At 45.2% G+C, this 22,093-nt stretch overlaps 1 protein-coding gene across 4 annotated transcripts in view; it reads left to right on the top strand.

Annotated features, from left to right (window-relative positions):
• The first annotated feature begins 8,212 nt into the window (after window positions 1-8,212).
• Window positions 8,213-22,093, top strand: part of SLC38A1 (solute carrier family 38 member 1) — a 67,853-nt gene continuing 53,972 nt past the window's right edge. For 2 of the 4 annotated variants that reach the window (XM_025882690.2, XM_025882689.2), the window contains exon 1: window positions 8,365-8,694. The gene's annotated coding sequence lies outside the window, so the exon portion shown is untranslated. The other 2 variants (XM_073882089.1, XM_025882691.2) reach the window with 2 other exon arrangements.

Below are 22,093 nucleotides of genomic sequence, written 5' to 3' on the forward strand. Positions count from 1 at the left end.
ATTGTAAATTAGTGGATGGGATTAAGAAATGAATAGCTTGATTTGGTAAGTGAAGCTAACAGTCACTCCTCCACTGGGTCCACATATGTCTTTGAGGTTTCTTTGCCAGCTATGACAGCCATTAAATTCGGCGTCAAAATAAATCAAATCTGGAACCAGACTTGTGAATTGCTGTATCACAGAACATTAAGCACAATTTAAAAAATAAAGTAGACTGAATCAAATTTACCTCATTAAAATGTTAACATTTTAATAACAATTAGGAATATACTTTAGTAATAGAATAAAATATTGTTAACAAATAAATATAGGGGCGCCTGGGTGGTTCAGTCCTTAAGTGTCTGCCTTTGGCTTGGGTCGGCTTGGGTCGTGATCCCCGGGGTCCCGGGATCGAGTCCCGAATCGGGCTCCCTGCTCGGCGGGAAGCCTGCTTCTCCCTCTCCCACTCCCCCTGCTTGTGTTCCCTCTCTCGCTGTCTCTGTGTCAAATAAATAAATAAAATCTTTAAAATAAATAAATAATGTAAAATCCTATTTAATTGTTAAAAATTTGGGGAAATGCTTTTAATGTATGTGATAAACGGGACAGTAATACATATATGTTCCTGACAGATATGTACGTGTACAGATTGAGTAAGTATAATCAGATGTTTTTAATGATTAAGTACGTAATCAACCTCCTTTGGAGAGAACTTGGCCAGGAGAGAGTTGATGGAAGCTCAAGCTAGCGATAGCCATGAGGATGGAGAAGAAGGAACAGAAGCTTGAAGTATTTAGGCAGCAGAGCATTGGGACCGGCGATTATTCCTTTGAAAATGCACACTGGAGCATGTCCATCACCCCCGCCCTATTAAAACCCTTAGGGTAGAGAGGACAGAATCCAAACAAGGCTCCCATCCCCAGGGGAGCCTTCCTGACTCCCAGGCCAGTGCATGTTCCTCTGTGCTTCTCACAGTCATGCTCAGAGTTCCTTTCCTCTGAGCACTCCTCTCCATCTGTAATTTTCACATCTACTGCCAAGATCACCTGAGGAATATTGGCCTCCCACTGTAACTCCCAGCTCCATGAAAGACCAGCAAAACGCCTGGCACTTAGTTAATGTTAATTCAAAGAATTAATTAATTTGATGTGACAAGTAAAGGAGACAGTAAAAGATACTCCCCTTCTCCCAGCTCGAGGGGTTGTGCCCCTGGTGGTGCTGTTTCCCAAGATGGAGTCTATAAGAGAAGAGGACCCTTTGGGTTGGGGAAAGAAATGATGAGTTCAACCTTGGACATGTTACATTTGAATCAAAAACTTTGAGCATTTGTGTGTGTATAAATATATGTGTGTATAAATAACTATAAACACAACAGAAGACTATCAGTTTTTTTTATTAAACATTTTTTAAAATGTTTATTTATTCATGAGAGTCGGAGAGAGAGAGGCAGAGGCAGAGGGAGAAGCAGGCTCCCCGCCGAGCAGGGAGCCCGATGCGGGACTCGATGCGGGACTCGATCCCAGGACCCTGGGATCATGACCTGAGCCGAAGGCAGACGCCTAACCATCTGAGCCACCCAGGCGCCCAGAAGACTATCAGTTTTACGTCTCTTGTTAAAATTACCCCTTTGTGATTATGAAGTAGCTTCGTATGCCTAAAATAAAACTGAATAAAGAGTCCTTCAAAAGGGATATTTCTGGGTATTTCCTATTTTAAGAACAATCATTTAGGATAGGAACTTATTTTGGTAAAGCGTGTTACTCTACTCAAGTCATGAATAGCACTCTTCCCCCTAAGTACTGCCAGCACTAGAAAATAAGATAACATAAAATAAAAACAAAAAACAGCCCCTCCCTTTCAAAGCTATCTTTTCATCAGAAAAGGCAAAAGCTGCATCCCCCCCCCCCCCCCGCCCCAGTACAGCTTGTAGCATCAAATAACACCAGGAGAGCCTCCAGCACCGTGAGATGACCCAGCTCTCATCCTGCCCTGATAGCTCATGCCATGCAGTTCCCACTGGTTTCAGGTCTTCTCACCTCCCGATCTTGTCATTCATTTTCTCCTTTTCTTGTCTTTATCTTTCCCTGATGCCCTTCAACCACTTCCCTATCACTTTCCTTTCTCTCACTCTTGGATGCAGATCCTCTCTCCAGCTCTATTGCCTTTGGACACCCAAACTGGTAAGAAAGAAAGAAGGATCACATTGGATCAGGAGAAAGGTAACAGTTAGCCCTGTATCCTGTTTCCTAAGAATCTCTAGGGGCTTATGGAGGGTTTATAGCTCAGCGTGGCCACTGGAGCATTTTATTTCAATCTGTCATTTATGAATTTATGTCATCCTTGCTTTAAATGAATACTTGGGGGAAAAATGCATACTTGGAAACATGCTTTTGACCTTTACTTGCCTGATTCCAAAGCCTGCATCCATGCCCTCTCTGCTGGTAGTAACATCTTTGTGTACTATTCTTAGGGACTGATTCTCAGAAGTGACACCAATGAAATCTACGTTCCTTCTACTTATTGCCAAACTGTTTTCCAGTAATAATTTTCATTATTTGTTGAATACTTAAGATACATTGTGAACTCTTTTAAGTGTTTACACTTACTATACAAATTTCTTATGAGATAGGTATTTTTGTTCATTTCTGTTTTAAAGAGGAGGACGCTGAGGCACAGAGACATTAAGTAACTTGCCCAAGGTCACAGAGCTAGTAAGCTGTGGCATCAGAATTAGAACTCAGGCAATCTGGCCCAGGGCCCACACTCGATCACCTCATTTGCTACCTTACAAAAAGTTGTACCAATTTCCACTGGCACCATTAGTAAGTACAGATGCTATACTGCTTTGGAACACTTCTACTTTTTAGTTAATACATTATTAGGTAGATCCTAAACTTCCCTTTCTCTCCTTAGAGATAAAGTTGAGAGCTGAAGTGGAGGGCTAACTGCTCTCTAATACCATCTCTCTCCCCATTCCCACGGTGGCAGAAATGGGACTAGAGTTGTGGGCTTGATCTTCAGTATGGGGTGAGGACAGTAAAGTACTTTGTGCCCCTATCTTTGGTAAGTACTCCATACCTGACTCATTTGACAGTCAGATGCGTATCATTACCCCATGTGGCAATAAGCTAGGGGGTTGTTGACCTGCACAATGATGCATAAATGTCAGGTAAATTAGACATCAAAACTTCAGGACTGATCATCAGCCCTGGGTCTTTATCTTGTCATACAGTCACAATACTTCATGAACCCTATTCCCTGCTCTCCTAAGAGATAAAACAAACAAACAAACAAAAAATGACCCTACAAAGCTGACCTGGGCCAAAATCAGAGGCAAGAGACACTTTTAAAGAAGCCCACTCTGGGATTTTAATTAAATTCAGTTTAGAGTCAGTGGGGATTGTTGACCTCCTGCCAGAACCCATCAATTACAAATCCAGTGAGGTTGGGGTGCCTGGGTGACTCAGTCAGTTAAGCGTCTGCCTTTGGCTCAGGTCATGATCCCAGGGTCCTGGGACTGAGCCCCGCGTCGGGCTCCCTGCTTCGTGGGGAGTCTGCTTCTCCCTCTCCCACTCCCCCTGCTTGTGTCGCTCCCCTTGGATCCCCGTCAAATAAAAAAATAAAATCTTAAAAAAAAAAAAAAAGAAAAGAAAAACAAATCCAGGGAGGTAGAATGTTCATCTCAGTGCTGGAAGAAGTGACAGTAGGCTCTGTCCATCACAGTGCTACTGAGAAGGGTGAGTTCACACAGTGCTATGTATCTGCAGAAAGATGGCCAAGAGGACTGGGAACTCCCTTAGTTGGCAAATTACTTTTTCCTGTGGCTGTTTAACTCCTAGAGCCAAAATATTGTCACCTCTGGATAAGATTATCCAAAGAACAAGAATGGTAAAAAGGGTTTATCAGGCAAAGAAATGTGATCACATCATCAAAAGGAAAACCAATAATTAAAAAAAATTTTTTTAATGAATTTTTAAAGATTTTTTATTTATTTTTTGACACAGAGAAAGAGACAGTGAAAGAGGGAACACAAGCAGGGGGAGTGGGAGAGGGAGAAGCAGGGAGAGTGGGAGAGGGAGAAGCAGGCTCTCCCCGCCAAGCAGGGAGCCCGATGAGGGACTCCATCCCAGGACCCTGGGACCATGACCTGAGCCGAAGGCGACGCTTAATTGACTGAACCACCCAGGCGCCCCAAAACCAGTAATTCTAAAGACCATCTGTTATTTTAGACATTCCTATAAATAGGAATAAAAACCTGATTTCAGAATAAATAACTTATTTTCTAACGAGGTAGGTTTTGTTCACAGATGGCTGTACTGCTTCTGTTACAAGTAGAAAATGTACAGGACGCTTCTTCTGAATTAACCTCACCAGTTGACTTTTCTATTTTTCATCGTTGTTAAAAATTCAGACTGTCCGAAAACAGTCCTTTACAGATTAAAAGGAAAAACTACATATTCAGAAGAGTATTTATCCTATGACTCACAATGCATCCCCAAGAAGTCTGCTAGTAGTGGGGCCAGATGTATTTGGAAAGTTTTGAAACCCCATGGAGGAAAGCACGGTGTCTCTGTAAGTGCACAGCTAGCGGGGACCCTTCCGGCTGTCCTCCCGGGCAGCCCACATGGGGAGTGAGTGTCACCCGAGGTGAGGACAGGATGAAGCTGGATTGAGAGCAGATGTGACTGAAGTTCAGGCTGAATCCTCTTTGGGGCTCTTTCTCCACAAAGCCACCCTTCCTTCCTGGAGCCATCCAGAAAGGACCTGTGGGGCTACCAGAAAACTCCCAGGTGACCCCAGGTGATTCAGTTCTCCTTTCACAGTATAGATTCTTTCTCCAGCATCACCTTCAGAGCAGACACAGAAATGTTATTTTCTGGGTTTCACAGGGCAGCCCGCAGTACAACCTGTGAATGTGTCCTGACTACCTTCCATTTGGGGAACACTAGATACTATGGACAATGCCCTTGGAGCTCACAAACCCAGTATAGAGCAAACGGACTCCCTGGACTCTCTGGAAACAGGGCAGTGGTTCCTACCTGAAGGCAGAGTGGCCTGGGACCTGCGCCACCTCCTAGCTCTTCAAAGAGGGTTGTTCCCACATTGGGGAACATTTTAAAGCCAGACACTGAGAATCAGCTTTGGAGCCAGCTTGGGATTCTAGAGCTAGATGGGCCAGTTAGATCTGTGTGAACTTGGACTAATTTCCTCAAGGTCTGAATCGGGGATTAGGATGGTCTGCACCTCTTAGGAATGTTGTGAGGATTAAATAAGAAGCCATTTGTGAAGTGCTTGTCCTGCTGCTTATGTCTCAGCAAGCACACAGTGAATGGGAAGCTGTCATCATGACACCCTTTGCCCCCATTTGAGACCGCAGCAATTGCGTTTAGGGGCTGAGCTGCTGAAAGGAAGTTACGCTTACAAGCAGTCCTGAAGAAAACCACACAGTGCAGTGAACAGGCACTCACCCTGAACACTACCTCTCCCCCCCTCCCCCATTCTCCACACAGCAGCAGCCCTTCCTTTCAGCCTCCACGTTGATGCTTGCACTCTCCTTCCAGGTTGTCAACTAAAACCCAGATGAGGGCTGAAGATCCTTCTCAACTTGAGAACCACAGGTGTCTAGTTGCAAGAGGTTGTAGCATCATGGGTAAGACTTGAGCATAGCCTTTCAGTTGAGTGAGACCTGAACAGCAATCACTTCCTGGCTACCCCTTCACCGCATTCTGTCTTAAATGAACAGGGACAAGTCATCCTCTTTGAACCTGCTTTCTTGTTTATACAGAGAGGATAATACTTAATTGAGTGGTTGGAGGGATTAAATGAGATAATATTTGGGCACCTGGGTGGCTCAGTTGGTTAAGCTGACTGCCTTCGGCTCAGGTCATGATCCTGGAGTCCCGGGATTGAGTCCCGCATCGGGCTCCCTGCTCGGCAGGGAGTCTGCTTCTCCCTCTGACCCTCTTCCCTTTCATGCTATCTCTCATTCTCTCTCTCTCAAATAAATAAAATCTTTAAAAATAAAAAAATAAAATAAATGAGATAATATTTACGTGTAAAGTGCATAGCACAGTAGAAATTCAATTCATTTCTTGAATCCAATTCAAGGAGTAGAAGTTCAATTCATTACTCTTGAATCCAATTTAAAAAATGCTAGGTAACTGCAGTCTTTGGTGTGCATAGAAACTAGCAGATAAGTTGATCAAAGGATGAGATCTTCTCATCTCAAAGATGAGATCAGATGTCTCCAAACAAGTATTGGTGAATATACATTCTGCCTAATAAGGTAAAGATTTCAACAGCCTTTGGAACTATGCTCAGTTTACCCACCTTGCCTGTTCAGATTTCTTTCCTTTTTTTTTTTTGTAAGATTTTATTTATTTATTGACAGAAAGAGACAGAGAGAGAGAGAGCGAGCACCGGCAGGGGGAACGGCAGGCAGAGGGAAATGCAGGCCTCTCCCCGCTGAGCAGGGAGCCCCACATCGGACTTGATCCCAGGACCCCAGGATCATGACCTGAGCCGAAGGCAGATGCTTCACCGACTGAGCCACCCAGGCGCCCCTCGGATTGCTTTCCTTATTTATCAGAATTATTGTGTCAGGCAAGGTGCATACTACCTAAAATTCCTCAAAATTAACTCCATACTGAATTAGCTTCCGGTAGGAAAGAAAGGGGGAAAGAACCAACTTTTTGAGGACCTGTCGAATATTGCCATGATGTGGGTACAATTAACCCTCTGTTTTACGAGTTGGGAAAACAAGACTGGGACAAAAGTGAAGCAGGTAAGGCAACAGTGTCAGAGGTAGAATTCGAACGCAGGTCTGTCCGAGGTAAGCTACCATCATTTTGCCCCCTTCTGTTTGCACTGAATTTTTGATTTCTCAGATTTATTCAAGAAACATGCCTTCTGAATAGGGTTCTCAGGACGCTATTGCTGAACCAATGAAAACCACTTGCTGCCATTTGAAGGGGAAAAGGATTTTAGTTATCAGGCGTTTGAAATTTGGTTGCCCTTTAACTTTTCCAGCGTGGTTAAAAAAAAAAAAAAAGCGATGGCTACTCCATTCGGTCTGCCCGCTTGAAACGCTCCAGGTAGATTAATTTTTGAGTTATGATTCACCTTTCCTTTCCTGTTTTGATGCAACACGGAGACGGAACGATTCCTGTCAATAAAGAGCTCGAGTTTCCACCCCGCAGATTCGCTCAGTAATGACAGCCCAATTGGCTGAGGCGCAGGTGGGATTTCCTGACGCCATTTTAAGGAAACACAACTCCCCTGCAAGGAAGTGCCCAGTTAAAAGGGTCTATGCCTGAAACAAACAGTAAGCAAAAGATAGGGAAACGGGTCCAGTTGTCCAGTCCCCTGCATCCTGTTCCCTCGCTCCCCGCTGCCCCCGGATTTGGAGCGCCCCTTCGCGCCCAGGCAGGTGCGCGCTCCGAGCTCGGCAACTCTATCGGGTCGCGTCACACCCAGTCCCCCAAACAGAGCGCCACCGGACCGATCTCGGGGAAGGCTGGCGAGGTCTGCGGGTGTGCTGGATCCGGAAGAGGGGAGGCGCCTCCCACTGCGGGGTAGGGACAAAGGGTTTCCAAAGGTGCCCCGGCGCCCCGCTCCCCCAGCCACTGCTCAAGCCCCTTCCCTTCCCCCACCAACCCGGGCCTTCTCGGTGCGGTCCTCGGAGCCAACACACCGCCCCAGCGCTGCCCGCAGCTCCAGACACTGCCAGCGGTTCGCTGAGCTGCGCGAACCAGCCACTCCCGCGGCCATCCTCACGCTGCGCCCTTCCCACAATGCAACTTCCCTGGCTCCCTCGGCCCATCTGCGCTCTGGCGTACCCCGAAATGCGGCCCCATCGCACAGCCCTCCTCTCCTCCGCCGGCGCCCTCTTAGTCGCTCCCACTTCCAACCCCAAGGGCTCCCGGTCTCCAGCCGCCGCCGCAGCCGGGTTCTGGGCCCGCTGTCGGGTTCCCAGGAGGGCGTGGGGCAGTTGTCCAGGCTGCGCGCCGCCTCCTCTCCCCGTGCCACCGACAGTGCGCCCAGCACACGCACGCCCCTCAACCACTCCCTCGCCCCTTCCCTGATGCTCAATCTCCGCCAGCCGCGGTCGCTGCATCCTCTGAGAGCCGCAAGAGGGAATTCGCGAAACGCGGCTGTCAGCAGAGACACCATGTGACGGGCACCGCTCAGTGACAAGCAGCTTTGGTTAAAGAGCGGGCGCGCGGGAGGGGAGGCGACGGCGCGCGGGACGCGGGACGCGGAGGAGTGGCCTGACTTTCCCCTTTAAACCATCACGAGCCATGGAAGCGCAAAGGCGACGCGCCCCCCAGTAGGAGAATGACTGCGGTTCGAGACCCTCCGTGCCAGAGCATGTGGATGTAAGTGCGAGGCTAGCGAGCAGAGTGTGGGTGGGGGTTGGCGGTGGGGGTAGATTCTGATGCAATCGGCCCGGAAAGGAGGAGGAGAGCCAGAGAGCGCGGGCTCGGGTGGCCACGCCGCTCTGCCTGAAGGTCGCTGGGAACCTCCGCCCTTCACCTTCCTCGGAAATCCGCCACCGCGCGCGAACCCTCCCCGCCCAGCCCTCGCTGACGGAGGCCACCTTTTCCCCGCGGAGGCAGCCAGACCGTGACACAAAGGACATCACACGGCCGGGGGGGGACCCCGGAAGGGCGGACACCTGGCCTCCTTTTGCCACTTTTCCCTTTATTGCCCAAGGTAAGGCGATTCTGCTTTTCCAGGGGGAGCCCAGGGAGCGGTGGCTGGGAGGAAAGGGATGTTTTGGATGCGAGTGGAGGCGGTAACGTACAAGTCACCCAAGCGGGCGTGGAAGGAAGGAGTGCGCGGTTCTACCCGCGGCGTTCGGATTTTGCTTGTATTACGGGAAAAGTCCAGCGCCTCTGTTCTTCCGAACACACGCGGTAGCGTAAGGGGGCTCAGGGGCCCCAGATTTCACCTTTGCGTGGGCTGTGGCTTACTTTTTGGGTCTGTTTTCATAGCGGCAGAGTGTGGCACGCGATCTGGTTAAATGATACTTAGGGTCGGGGACCACGCGGGTCTGGAGGGAGAGTGCAGCGGCCGAGAGGGCGCTACTGCATACCCGAGGAGGGTTCGAATCCTGGACATTTGGGAGCAATTTCCTGCGTCCGCAGGGCCCAGAGGAGAGCATGTGATGCCCCTGGGCGTGTGCGTGGGGTCGGCTGGGGCTGGGGGCACTGGGCGCCGCGGGGGAACCGAGCCGCGGAGCGTGAGTAAACAGGAGCACGTTTGCAGACCCTTCCTCGAGCTCTGCCCCCTCTCTCAGTAGCCTAGAGTAGGAGGATGCGGGGGGATTACTAAAGGAAGCTGGCGGGGATTCACTGTCCTTTCCCGCCCTGAAGAGGTGCTTTCCAACATGAAGAAGGGGAGAAAGAGAAGTGCTGTTCTGAGAGCTGGATTCCGCGGGAACTGGCGAACAAAAGGCCACCGCTCGCGCGGGGCCCGGGCGCGGACTGCCCTCGCCTCCTCTCCCCTTCCCTCCTGCGGTCCCCGACGCCTCGCTCGCGTCCCTAAACGTGGCCACAAAAGGCCTTTGAACTCGCCGCGTCGGTGCCGGGAGGAAAGCGCTCCTTCGCCCCAGTGCGCGCCCTGGGGCGCCCCCCACCCCCATAATCCACCTCCCTGAGCGTCTGGCTCCTCAGCACCCACTGGGACCCCACAGGTTACCGGGCTGCCTGGGCGCTGCTTCCCTGCGGAGTCGCCCGCTCCTGGTTTTAGGGTGAACTGTAATCGGAGGATATACAAGAGCATATGGCGGCAAAAGAAATTTCGCGGTCACAGCCTCACCGCATTTCGGGATGCCTTTCACAGGCTGTCTCGGGCTTGGTAAGGTGGTGCTACAGTTAAGAGCCCTTTGTGTCTCGCTCTGCGGCGCGGACCCAGTTTTTATAGCACTGTTTCGTGGAAACCTTACTGCCGCCAGGATCACGTACTTTTTCTCAGACGAATCCATGGTGATGTATGTAGTGAAGAGTGAAAAAGACCCCAGCGCCAAGAAACGGTATTTATTTGTATGCGAAGGGGGTTTGACATCTCTGCAGTAGAGTTAATTTTTTTAATATAAGGGGGAGGAGAGAATAAGGTTGTGGTTTGCAGACTGCGGAGAACAGCAAGGCTGTAATTTGTCACCTTGATAGAAGAAACTGTGCAGCAACTCGTGCTTTTTCTGACGTCAGGACAACGGAAATAAAACCTGAGCTAGGTGGCTGGCTGGCCTCATTGTTGAAACATCTCACGGTGGGTGGGTACTCCTGAAATCTATGCGAAACTGTCAAGATGAGGCACTGATCCTGGATTTTGCTTCGGCCCCAGCCTCAAAATGGCTTTACTCTTCTGAGTCACTTCAGTTCTCAGCATGTCACCTTAGGTATTTAGGAAACTTGCCTAGTTTGGTTTGAGGTCTTAAAACCTTGATGGGGTGTATTCACTCCCCTCCTCCCCCCCAAATATTCAATAAATATTTCCTACTGAGGACTTATATGGAACTAGATAAAGTTCGTGCTTCTGTGGCGTTTCCCTTCTCCTGGGGGAAAGAGACAATAAATGCACATATAATGAATTTCAGGTATTTGTTAGGGTAAGGGAGAAATAAAACAGGATCATGTGATGGGGGAGGGCACTAGAAATAGATGACCATCTAGCAGGGCCTGTGTGGGAGGGTGACGTTTGTCCAGAGACTAGGAGGCCAGGCATCTGTCTATTCTAGTCTTGTATTTTTCCTCCCTCTGGGTGATACTTGAGGGCAAAAACCAGTCTTACTCATTATTATTCCCCTAATGCCGAGCACAGAGTAGCTGCTTAATAAATGTTTCTCAGATTGAGACTTTAGTCATCTCATTCTTTCTAGATCCTTTCTAGATCCCGTTATTCCTCTTTTTCCCAAGCGAAGATGTGAGAGGTTTCTTTACTCTGCTTCTCTTTCCCTCTTACCCTCTCCCCACTTCTGAGCAGTTACCAGGCCCTTGCAAATGCTTCTCAAACCTGTCTTCTCATCTCCATTCCCACTGCTTAAGTTCAGGTCCCTGTCATCTGTCCTAGACATGGCAATGCAAGTCGTGTGCTGGGATACAAGGATCATGAAACAGATGTGGAGGTGCCCTGAAGAAACCAGTGCTTCACGCAAGCACAATACGTGGTGGAGAGTGAAGGAGAGAATTCATGAGGTAGAACAGCTTTCTAGTTGCTCTCCTCAGGTACCAAGCCCTGCTCCCCTAATTCAATCTCCACGCTTCCATGGGATCTGTATTTCTAAAACTCAGTTTGCATTTTTCTAGTGACTTTGCTTCTAAAAACCTTCAGGGGGTTCCCCTGGCCTAAAATTAAAGTCTCAATTCCTTAGCTGGGTACTCAGGACCCTCCACGGTCTGACATCTCTTCTCTTTCCATCTTTCTCACAGTTCACCCTGTGCTCTCCCTGTGGCTTTTCTGCTTCAGTATGGGTGTTGATTCTAGGACTAGAATGCCTACCGTCATCCTGTGTATTTGTGAAGGCCTAGCCCAAATGCCTCTTTTCTCCCTTTTCAAATCAGTGTTCACTGATCATCTCTTAGCATTTTCATAAGGATTTATCTTTTACTTTTTGTACTTTTGTCACTCCGGGTGATGGAAGGCAGGAGATGAGGCACAGGCTGGGTTCCAACTTACCAGCCCAGGGACACTGGGAAAATTTTCAGCATCTCTAAACCTTAGTGTTTTTGTTTTTAAAGATTTTATTTATTTATTTGAGAGAGAGAGCTGGGAGAGGGGAAGGGTAGAGGGGGAGGGGGGAGGATGAGAGAATCCTCAAGCAGACTCCCTGCTGAGTGTGGACCCTGACTTGGGGCTTTGTTTTTTCATTTGTTAAATGGGAATGAAGATAGTGGTGATGGTGGTGGTAGTGGTACCTATCTTACTGAGTTATCCTGAAGATTTAATTAAGATAATGGTGTGAAGCGCTTGGCACCATGGTAGCACTCCATATATATTGAATTAAAAGGGACTTCAGGTTTCTCATCTATCAGAGGTGGTGGGAAAGTTGATCAGTAAAGTTCCCCTTACCTCCAATATTCTGAAGTATTTAATCATTTAAAATACTTTTCTGAAAATAGTATCTTAATGGAAAGTATGAAAGGTGATGTGGGGGTGGGGGGAAGGATGTGTGTAGAAGTAAGCACTTTCAAAATCGCATCATAGACCTCAGAAAAAGACACCTTGGACCACTGACCCTAAACCGCCTCTTTTAAAAACAGTTACACTGACTGCCTTCAGCTCAGGTCATGATCCCAAGGTCCTGGGATCGAGCCCCGCATCGGGCTCCCTGCTCAGCGGGAAGCCTGCTTCTCCCTCTCCCACTCCCCCTGCTTGTGTTCCTTCTCTTGCTTTGTCTCTCTTTGTCAAATAAATAAATAAAATCTTAAAAAAAAAAAAGTCACACTTACTTCTGAAATTTGATCACATAGTCATTGGTTTTCTAGTACCCACCTATGTGTTAGGGTTACTTAATAACAGTAAAGGAATTCAGTGATCAGGAAGGCCCTGTGTTTTGGGGAAACTTTGCAAAAACCAGGCTTAAAATCAAGGAATTCTGCCTCAGGTAGAGTTACAATGTATCTTTGCCAATAATTAGCTGAGTGCACTTGTGCAAATCAGTTAACATTTTTATGCCTCATTTTCTCATTTGTCCAATGCTAATAAATAGTGTCCAAGCTGCCTAACTCACAGAGTTTTGAAGATAAATGGGAACAGAGCTGAGGAAATCCTTGAAAAAGTTAAAAGAAGTACTCAGGATGATAATCATCTGGAGTTAAATGTGCTGCTAATCCACAGGTTTAGGGGACGAGTTTAGATTAGTGATTCTCAACTCTGCCTTCACATTAGACCCACTTGGGGTCTTTTTTATTTTTTTATTTACTTTTTTAAAGATTTATTTATTTATTAGAGAGAGAAAGAGAATGAGAGCATGCAGGAGCAATTGGGGGGAGGGGCAGAGGGAGAGAATCCAAGCAGGCTCCCCACTAAGCCCAGATTCCATGATTCTTGAGATCACGACCTGAGCCGAAAACATGAGCTGGACACTCAACCCACTGAGTCACCCAGCCACCCCCAACTTGGGGTCTTTTAAAAGCTACCAATGCCCAGACTCCATTTCCAGACCTTCAGATGTAGTTGGCCTGGGGTGGAGCCCAGACTTGGGAATATTTTTAAAAACACCCAGGATGATTCTAATTACAGTGGCTTAGATTTTAAAGCAAACAAAATAAAGTCAGAATTTAAATGAAAACCTCCATATGTTGTTTGATAAAGTCTAAGTTATTCAGAATTGTGAGCTTGACTGACTTTTCCCCTGATTTGACTAAACCAACAACCAGTCATTGACATCATGGAGCCACAGCCTTAGGTTACAATTCACAACCTGGATTTTCCCAGGCATACAATCCTGTCCAGTGATACAGCTGGGGCCCCATGAAGATTTAATGTGTGGATCTCAGTTTCCATCTTTTAGGAGTGATAAAGAAGACTGGAAAAGAAAGAGACAATGGAAAGAAGGGAAGGGATAGGCTCTGACCCAGGCATGGGAGGAAGAAGCTCTGAGTAGGAGAGACAGGACAGAGTACAGAGAAAAAGCCATCCTTGATTTATGGAGCTCGTTTAGTTGAGGTTGCACACTGGTGGCTAGAAAGCCAAATAAAGCCCGTGGGTACATTTTGTTATGACCTACACTTTCTTTTAAAATTGTTTGGAATTAGTTGTCAATATTTAAACATCAGATTCTCACTTAAAGTCTGGATTTCTGGCATTTCTTTTTTTTTTTTAAGATTTTATTTATTTGAGAGAGTGAAAGCAACAGAGGTAGTGAGAGAGAGCGAGCACAAGCAGGGAGGAGAGGGAAAAGCAGGCTCCCCGCTGAGCAAGGAGCCTGAAGTGGGGCTCCGGGATCATGACCTGAGCCGAAGGCAGAGGCTTAACCGACTGAGCCACAGGTGCCCTGATTTCTGGCATTTCTTGGGGAAAAAAAAAAATCAAAAGATCTGGCTTATTCCTACTGACATAGGTGGGATATGTGTTCTCCAGTTTCTTACGCCCAGTCTGCCTTGCTCATTTGTCACATGTACCTGGGCCCTAGTTGCATTTGCAACCCTTAGTCTACATCCTATCTGTAGACCTTAGGACTTGCACATTCGAATCCCCTGTAGAACATTTAAACTATCCAAGCTTGATCCCACCCTAGACCAATTAAATCAGAAACTACTGTGTGTTAGGTTATTTTTTTTTTTTTAAACTCCCGAGGTGATTCCTCTGTCTGTGTCTAGAACTGAGGACTTCCAGCCTAGGTCACCTATTCAGAAGATTTGTCCACAAGCCCATTTCTTATCTCTGAAAACGATCCATTAAGAAACACTGGATAGAATCATAAATTCAGAGGGTTTTAAAACTGGAGATCTTTGAGAGAACATCGGTTAATCAGAATTTCCTATTTTAAGGTGAGAAAACAGGTCTAAAGGGAAGAAAAACTTGTCCAAGGGTTATTACATCATTTGATATTGGGGTATAGTGTGTTTTATGATGTTTTCTATTTCCGTGCAAAGGTAATTTTTTTTTTTATAAATGATCCTCTTTACGTGCACCACTTTGTGATGCTTTAAAATTGCCATTTCTGTTCTTTCTTGAGTATTTTGTTGGGAGCTAGCTGTCATAGCTTAGCTAAGCCTTAAAAATAAAGAAAATCCCATCCAGTGTTTTTAGTTCAACAGCAGTTCTTGATCAAAAACATCATTAGAGCAAAAACATGTATGTGCAAAGAAAGAATTTTCTCAAACTGTTCCAGGCTGTTTTCAACTCTGTGTTTTCAGTAGTTATTTAAATCTACGAATTTTCAGTTGATGAGGAAGATTTTTAGTTTTGTGGTACCCACACTGCTCAAATACACTCACTGTTCTCATTTATTTAAGCATCAAGGGGATTTTTTTTTTTTTCATGTAATATACAGTTTGTCCCATATCCAAAGTTACAGATTGACTTTGTTAACTTCTGGAGTTTATCAGTATTTTCTGTCTTAGAGAAATCAGAGTCGTTTTAAAACATCTGAATATGGATAGGTTAATTCCTAGACATCATAGGCTGGGCATACTGATAACAGACATTTGAAAGATCACGTAGGAATCAGAAGAGAAGGGGAATTCTGGAGCAATGGGTGCAGGTGTCGGGATACTGTGAACAAGTTAGGATGCAGGGTCCACCTGTCCCAGGAAGTGAGCGGCTCATCTCCCTGCCCCATGCAGAAATATTTGCTACTTATCCCCTGATGAGCTTCCTTTAACCTGGGGCTTCTCTCCCTTGGCACTGCTGACATTTGCAGGCAGATAACTGTTGTGGACGGTTGTGGACTGCCATCCTGTACATTGTATAACATTTCACAGCATGCCCCGACCTCTCTCCACTAGAAGTCTGCAGCATCCCCTCATTTGTGACAGTCAGAAATGTCTCCAGACATTGCCAGAATTGTCCCCAGTAGACAACCACTGCTTTAATTAATTCCACTTTCTCTGGACCTTTAGGAATCATGCCAAGAATTCCTAAACATTCCAAGCATAGTAACTGTGATGTTCATGATAAATACTTTCCATTTATATAGGACTTTACAGTTTTAAATGTATTTTTACATAATTCTCACATGCCCAGATTAAATGTAAAAGGAAGTAAGTGGCACACTTCATGAAGGAGATGAGGCTATTCATGTTGCTTCCTTTATCTTCCCATTTCTATTTTGTTTACCTGAGAAAGTGTGTTTGTGAGGATTGTTAGTATCTTGTCTGCAGACAAATGATCATAGCTTGCTTTTTAAATTTAGTCATCATTATTATTGTTAACGTATTTGCTACTACCATGTGCTAGGGAGCTATGAGGTCTATGATCCCTGTCTTCAAGGAGTTGAAATTCTAATTACGGAGGATGATAAGTACACAAGAAGACTATTAACATATATAAGAGCCCTTGTATAAGCCGATGAGTAATCTATACAGAAATGCTTAAAGAATTCATGACAGGTAAATAATCAATCATGGGTTGGTCATTGGAGAAAGATATCACAGAGAGGGTTGGTTTGAAATTTAAAAAAAAAAAAAGCATGAAAGAAAAAACAAGCTGGGCTCTGAGAGAAATGTACTTACATAGGAATGGGCTTTACAGGAACGGGGAAGGGAGCATGTTCAGGGCCAAAGGAATGGTGTGAACAAAGCAGAAAACTGTGTGACTAGATCCATTGAGGGAATGGAAGGTTCAGGAGGAAGGTCATCGGAGAGCAAATTAAAGAGATAATTATGGGCAATCTGGGATTGTCTTGTAAGGTTCCAGAGATTAGACTTCATCCTGTAGACATTGGGTGGGAAATTATGATTGGCAAGAAGAGAAGAGCAATGTGCCAGACATGTATTTTCAGGAACAGCCTGACTCTGTATGGGGGAGAAGGTAGGGTTGGCAGGTAGCATGGGGGAAAGCGAGTTAGGATTGTGGGCAGAAAGGAATGAGGGTCAGGGAGGGGACATATGAAAGAATGTTGCTGGGGCCTGGTGACTGATTAGATATTCAACAGCATTAAAGCAATACCCGGGCTCCACGTCTGAGTGATGAGGAGAAGGAACATTATCTTTAACAGGAATAGCAAAACTGATGCGTGAGGTCAGTGCTGTGTGAAACTAGGCATGTGGAGTTTGAGGTAATGGCAACCGTCCGCGTGGAGAAGTCCAGCGGGCAGCTGGCGTCTAAAAAGAATTTGTGGAAATTTTTCTGAGCAGGAAGGAACCCGAGAGAGCCTCTCCACCTCCAGCCTTCTCATTTTACAGCTGAAGAAACATGTGACTTGTTAAGTGACTTGATCATTATCAAGTAGTATCTGTGAGGGAGATCCTATTTCATAATGCAGAGGAATGCTAGTTTTATAAAGTGAAAAAGACTGGGGAAAAAAATCTGAAAGATGCCTTTGTGGGATGAAACCTGACACTCCAGGCCTGAAACCTTAGAAAGGAAAGAAGCTGGAGTGTGTGCTGGAAGGAGCGGCCCCTACACTACGCTGCAGGCGGGAGAAGCAAGGGGGCTGGCAGACGAGGCCTAGAGGCAGTGCTTAGGAAGAAGCCAGCTGGTGGGGGTCAGGAAGCCTTGCTCCCTGCCGGCTGCGGGAGGAGCTGGAGAGAATGGGAACTGAGAAAGCGCCACCGCCTTGACAAGGCAATGGTAGCAGTCGTTGAGGGAGCCTACGAGAGCCAGCCGGGCACCTTTCTAGGTGCTGCCCACGGACACGAGCGTGATATCCTGATAATGACTGTATGAGGTGGGTATTCTTCATCTCCAGTTTACAGATTCAGAAACTGAGGCAAAGAGAAGTTAACCTACTTGCCTGCGGTCAACGGCTCTGGTGGTCAATTCTGGTGGAGCCAGAATTGGCCAATTGAGCCTGGTTTCAGGGGAGCGATGAGGATGGGAGCAAGTTGTTCAGGTTGTTGGCAGTAAAGGGCCGGTGGGGGTGGGGGGCGGTTGGTATTTCAAGGTTATAGACCAAGTCACTTTACAGATACGGAGCTGAGAGTGGTTGGCGGAAGTCAGGGAAGTGCGAGGAGAGGAAGTGGTGATACAAAGTGCTAGCAGAGCTACAACACCTTGCATTTGGTTAAGCCAATGAGTCTTGAAGAAGAAGAGAGAAAACACCTTGGATTTGAGATTGCTTACTGGCTCCTAGGCTTTTCAATACTAAAGGCCACTTTTATTATTCCCTACCTCCCAAAGATCTTTTTCAAAGATTTTGAGTATCAATTTTAAGCTTTTGGGTTTTTAAAAACTGAAGTATCACAGACCTGTACCTCTGAAACAAATAATACATTATATGTTAAAAAAGAAAAAGAAGATAGTAGGAAGGGAAAAATGAAGGGGGGGAAATTGGAGGGGGAGATGAACCATGAGGGACTATGGACTCTGAGAAACAAACTGAGGGTTCTAGAGGGGAGGGGGGTGGGGGGATGGGTTAGCCTGGTGATGGGTATTAAGGAGGGCACGTACTGCATGAAGCACTGGGTGTTATATGCAAACAGTGAATCATGGAACACTACATCAAAAACTAATGATGTAATGTATGGTGACTAACATAACATGATAAAATTTAAAAAAGTTTTTATTTAAATTCAATTTAGTTAATATATAGTGTATTATTAGTTTCAGAGGTAGAATTTAGTGATTCATCAGTTGCATACAACACCCAGTGCTCATTACCTCAGGATTCCACACTTGGGTCCGTGGGCAGCACCTACAACAGTGCCCTCCTAAATGCCCATCACCCAGGTGCCCCAATCCCCCCAACCGCCTCCCCTCCAGCAGCCCTCAGTTTGTTTCTTACAGTTAAGAGTCTCTTATGGTTTGCCTCCCTCTCTTTTCATTTTATTTTATCTCTTCTTCCCTTCCCCTATGTTCATCTGTTTCATTTCTTAAATTCCACATATCAGTGAAATCATATGGTATTTGTCTTTCTCTGACTGACTTTATTTCACTAAGCTTAATACCCTCGGTTCCATCCAGTGGTTGCAAATGGCAAGGTTTCATTCTTTTTGATGGTTGAGTAATATTCCATGGGTGTGTGTGTGTGTGTGTGTGTGTGTGTGTGTGTGTGTGTACACACACACCACATCATCTTTATCCATTCATCTGTTGGTGGACATCTCGGCTCTTTCCATAGTTTGGCTATTGTGGACATTGCTACTAAAAACATTGGGGTGCAGGTGCCCCTTTGGATCACTGTGTTTGTATCCTTTGGAGAAATAGCTAGTAGTGCAATTGCTGGATTGTCAGGTAGTATATAGCAATACAGGCCTTTCTCAAGAAACAAGAAAAGTCTTAAATACACAACCTAACCTTACACCTAAAGGAGCGGGAACAAGAACAGCAGGAGAAGAGAAATAATACGGATCAGAGTGGAAATCAATAATATAGGAATTAAAACAAACAAACAAACAGTAGAACAGGTCAACGAAACTAGGAGCTGGTTCTTTGATAGAATTAATAAGATCAATAACCCCCTCGCCAGACTTATCAAAAAGAGAAGGGACCCAAATAAATAAAATTATGAATGAAAGAGGAGAGTTCACAACGAACATGCAGAAATACAATTATAAGGGAATATTATGAGCAATTAGGCAATCTGGAAGAAATGGATGCATTCCTAGAAACATGTAAAGTACCAAAACTGAAACAGGACGAAATAGAAAACCTGAACAGACCTATCACCAGCAAAGAAATTGAAGCAGGAATCAAAAATCTCCCAACAAGCGAGTCCAGGGCCAGATGGCCTCCCAGTGGAATTCTACCAAACATTTAAAGAAGAATGAATACTTCTTCTGAAGCTGTTTTAAAAAATAGAAATGGAAGGAAAACTTCCAAACTCATTCTATGAGGCCAGCATTATCTTGATCCCCAAACCAGACAAAGACCCCACCAAAAATGAGAATTACAGGCCAATATCCCTGATGAACATGGATGCCAAAATTCTCACCAAGATACTAGCTAATAGGATCCAACGGTATGTTAAAAGGATTATTCACCACGACCAAGTGGGATTTATTCCTGGGCTGCAAGGGTGGTTCAACATTCGCAAGTCAATCAATATGATACATCACATTAATAAAAAAAAGGACAAGAACCATATGATCCTCTCAATAGATGCAGAAAAAGCATTTGACAAAATACAGCATCCTTTCTTGATCAAAACTCTCTGTAGTGTAGGGATAGAGGGAACTTACCTCAGTATCATAAAAGCTGTATGTGAAAAACCCACAGAGAATATCATCCTCAATGGGGAAAAACTGAGAGCTTTTCCCCTAAGGTTAGGAACACAACAGAGATGTCCACTCTCACCACTGTTGTTCAACACAGTACTGGAAGTCCTAGCTCAGCAATCAGACAACAAAAAGAAATCAAAGGCATCCAAATTGGCAAAGAAGTCAAACTCTCACTCTTCTCAGATGACATGACACTCTATGTAGAGAACCCAAAAGACTCCACGAAAAGCAGAGTCGCAGGATATAAAATCAATGCACAGAAGTCAGTTGCATTCTATACACTAGCTTTTGTTTTAGTTGAAGTGTAATTTATATGTGATGCAATATCCAGATTGTAAGTATACTGTTTAATGAGTGTTTACTACAACTTTAATATATTAATTTATTTCCTGGTTTTATTACTCAAAGGAATATAAAATTGCCAGTCAGAATTTAGGATCATCACACCAAGTTAATGCAATCTAGCCCAAACCAAGGATACCTGACATTTTAGTCAACCTATTTGGCCTGTTTGAGACAGGCCTTTTGGAATATAGAAAAGCAGCTCATAGGTTCATATTATTACCATCTAGGAGCCAGGTGACCCAAGGATCTCAAATGGGTAAACCGGCTCAGTAATGGGAAGAGTTGTCAGGAAGAAGAGGACCATCATTGGCCTTAGGCCTAACACTTTCTCAAAACTACTGGCGTAGCTACCATAATTGATTCTCAGCAGTTGAGCTAGGAAAGGTTTACTCTTATTAGTTTTACAGAATAAAAAACCAATAGTGATTCATAACAATTTTAAAATTAAGTGTGTGTGACTGGATATTATTGATAGGAAGGCATTACTGCTATTTTTTTAGGTTTGATAGTGATCTGGTGGTCTTGTTTTATAAAAGTGTTTTTTTCAGAGATAAGTGCTGAAATATTTATAGATGATAGGATATCTAGGATCTGCTTTAAAATAATTCTCTGTGATGGTGGGGGTTAAACTTCAACAAGACTGGCCTGAATTGATAATTGTTGAAGTTGGTTCATGGGGGCTCATTTGATTCTGTCTACTTGTACATATGTTTAAAATTTCCCATAATAAATATAAAAGGGGGGAAAATAAAATGACGAATATCAGTAGGGTTTAGTTGCATGTAACAGAGATCTTTCTATGTATGTTAAGTGAAAGGGATTTAATACAGGCAATTAAGTGTCTATAAAATTGTCAGAAGAGATGGCAGGGCAGGCCCTAGGCTGGGCCTCTAGGAATAATTACTGGAATACCACCACTTAAACTTGTCTGCTAAGGGAACTGCTACTTGTGCCTCCATCCTGAAGCCAGGGAACCAGGAAGCCAGTTTCGCACTATCTCAGCTGCATGCTCCAGGAACACATCATTTGAGCCAAATCTGATGATCAGGAATCCATAGCCACAATTGTTAGTACCAGAGCTATCTGCTGCACTGGCTAGAACTGTACCAGCAAAATGGATGCCTTGCCCCCCTACCCCTGCTCTCCAATTGGTGGAATCTAAATCATACCTAGAACCCTAGCTGCAAATGGGAAACGTAGCTCTCAACTTTCCATCTTCTACAGAACTGGACTAACAAGTAGGAACAAATACTGAGCAGGCCAATCCACTCTGAAGTATATTAGCAATTGAAATTGTATTTATCCCAAAAAGTGATTTTTGACATTGTTTAAGTTACAATATATTCTTTGGTTTGGCTTTCCCTCTATGGTATTTTATTTTATTTTTTTATGTGTTTTTCTAAGTAGGTTCCACGCCCAGCATGGAGCCCAATGCGGGGCTTGAACTCATGACCCGGAGATCAAGACCTGAGCTGAGGTCAAGAGTTGGATGCTTAACCGACTGAGCCACCCAGGCGTGCCCCCCTACAGTCTTTTAATCAGCGTTTATCAAAGCTGTAAAAACCAAAGCTGTAAAACTACTCAAGAACATGGACCTTGCTCCCTCTGCTCTAGCTAGGTTCATTTGAATGGTCATGCAAGGCTGTTCTGTGTACATTTGGCCTGTGCTGTTCCCAATACAAGTGATGCCTTCCCAATCCCCTGGTCTAAGTCTACCTGGTTTTAGACACAGTTCAAATCCTAACTTTGTAAAACTTTAGCTGATTGCTCCAGGCCCCATTTTTTTTTCCTTCCTTCCTTCCCTCCTGCCTGCTTGCTTGCCTGCGTCCTGTACATCTGTATGTATGTATATCTCCGAAATCTTTCTGGATTTATTCTTTGTTCTGCCATATAGTTGGGTCTCTATCATGCAGATATTTTATGGTATACTGTCACTTTAT

Source organism: Callorhinus ursinus, unplaced genomic scaffold (genome assembly GCF_003265705.2).
Source record: "Callorhinus ursinus isolate GAN/ISIS: 27379988/994484 unplaced genomic scaffold, GSC_fseal_2.0 scaffold44, whole genome shotgun sequence".
In the NCBI taxonomy this organism is placed as follows: domain Eukaryota; kingdom Metazoa; phylum Chordata; class Mammalia; order Carnivora; family Otariidae; genus Callorhinus; species Callorhinus ursinus.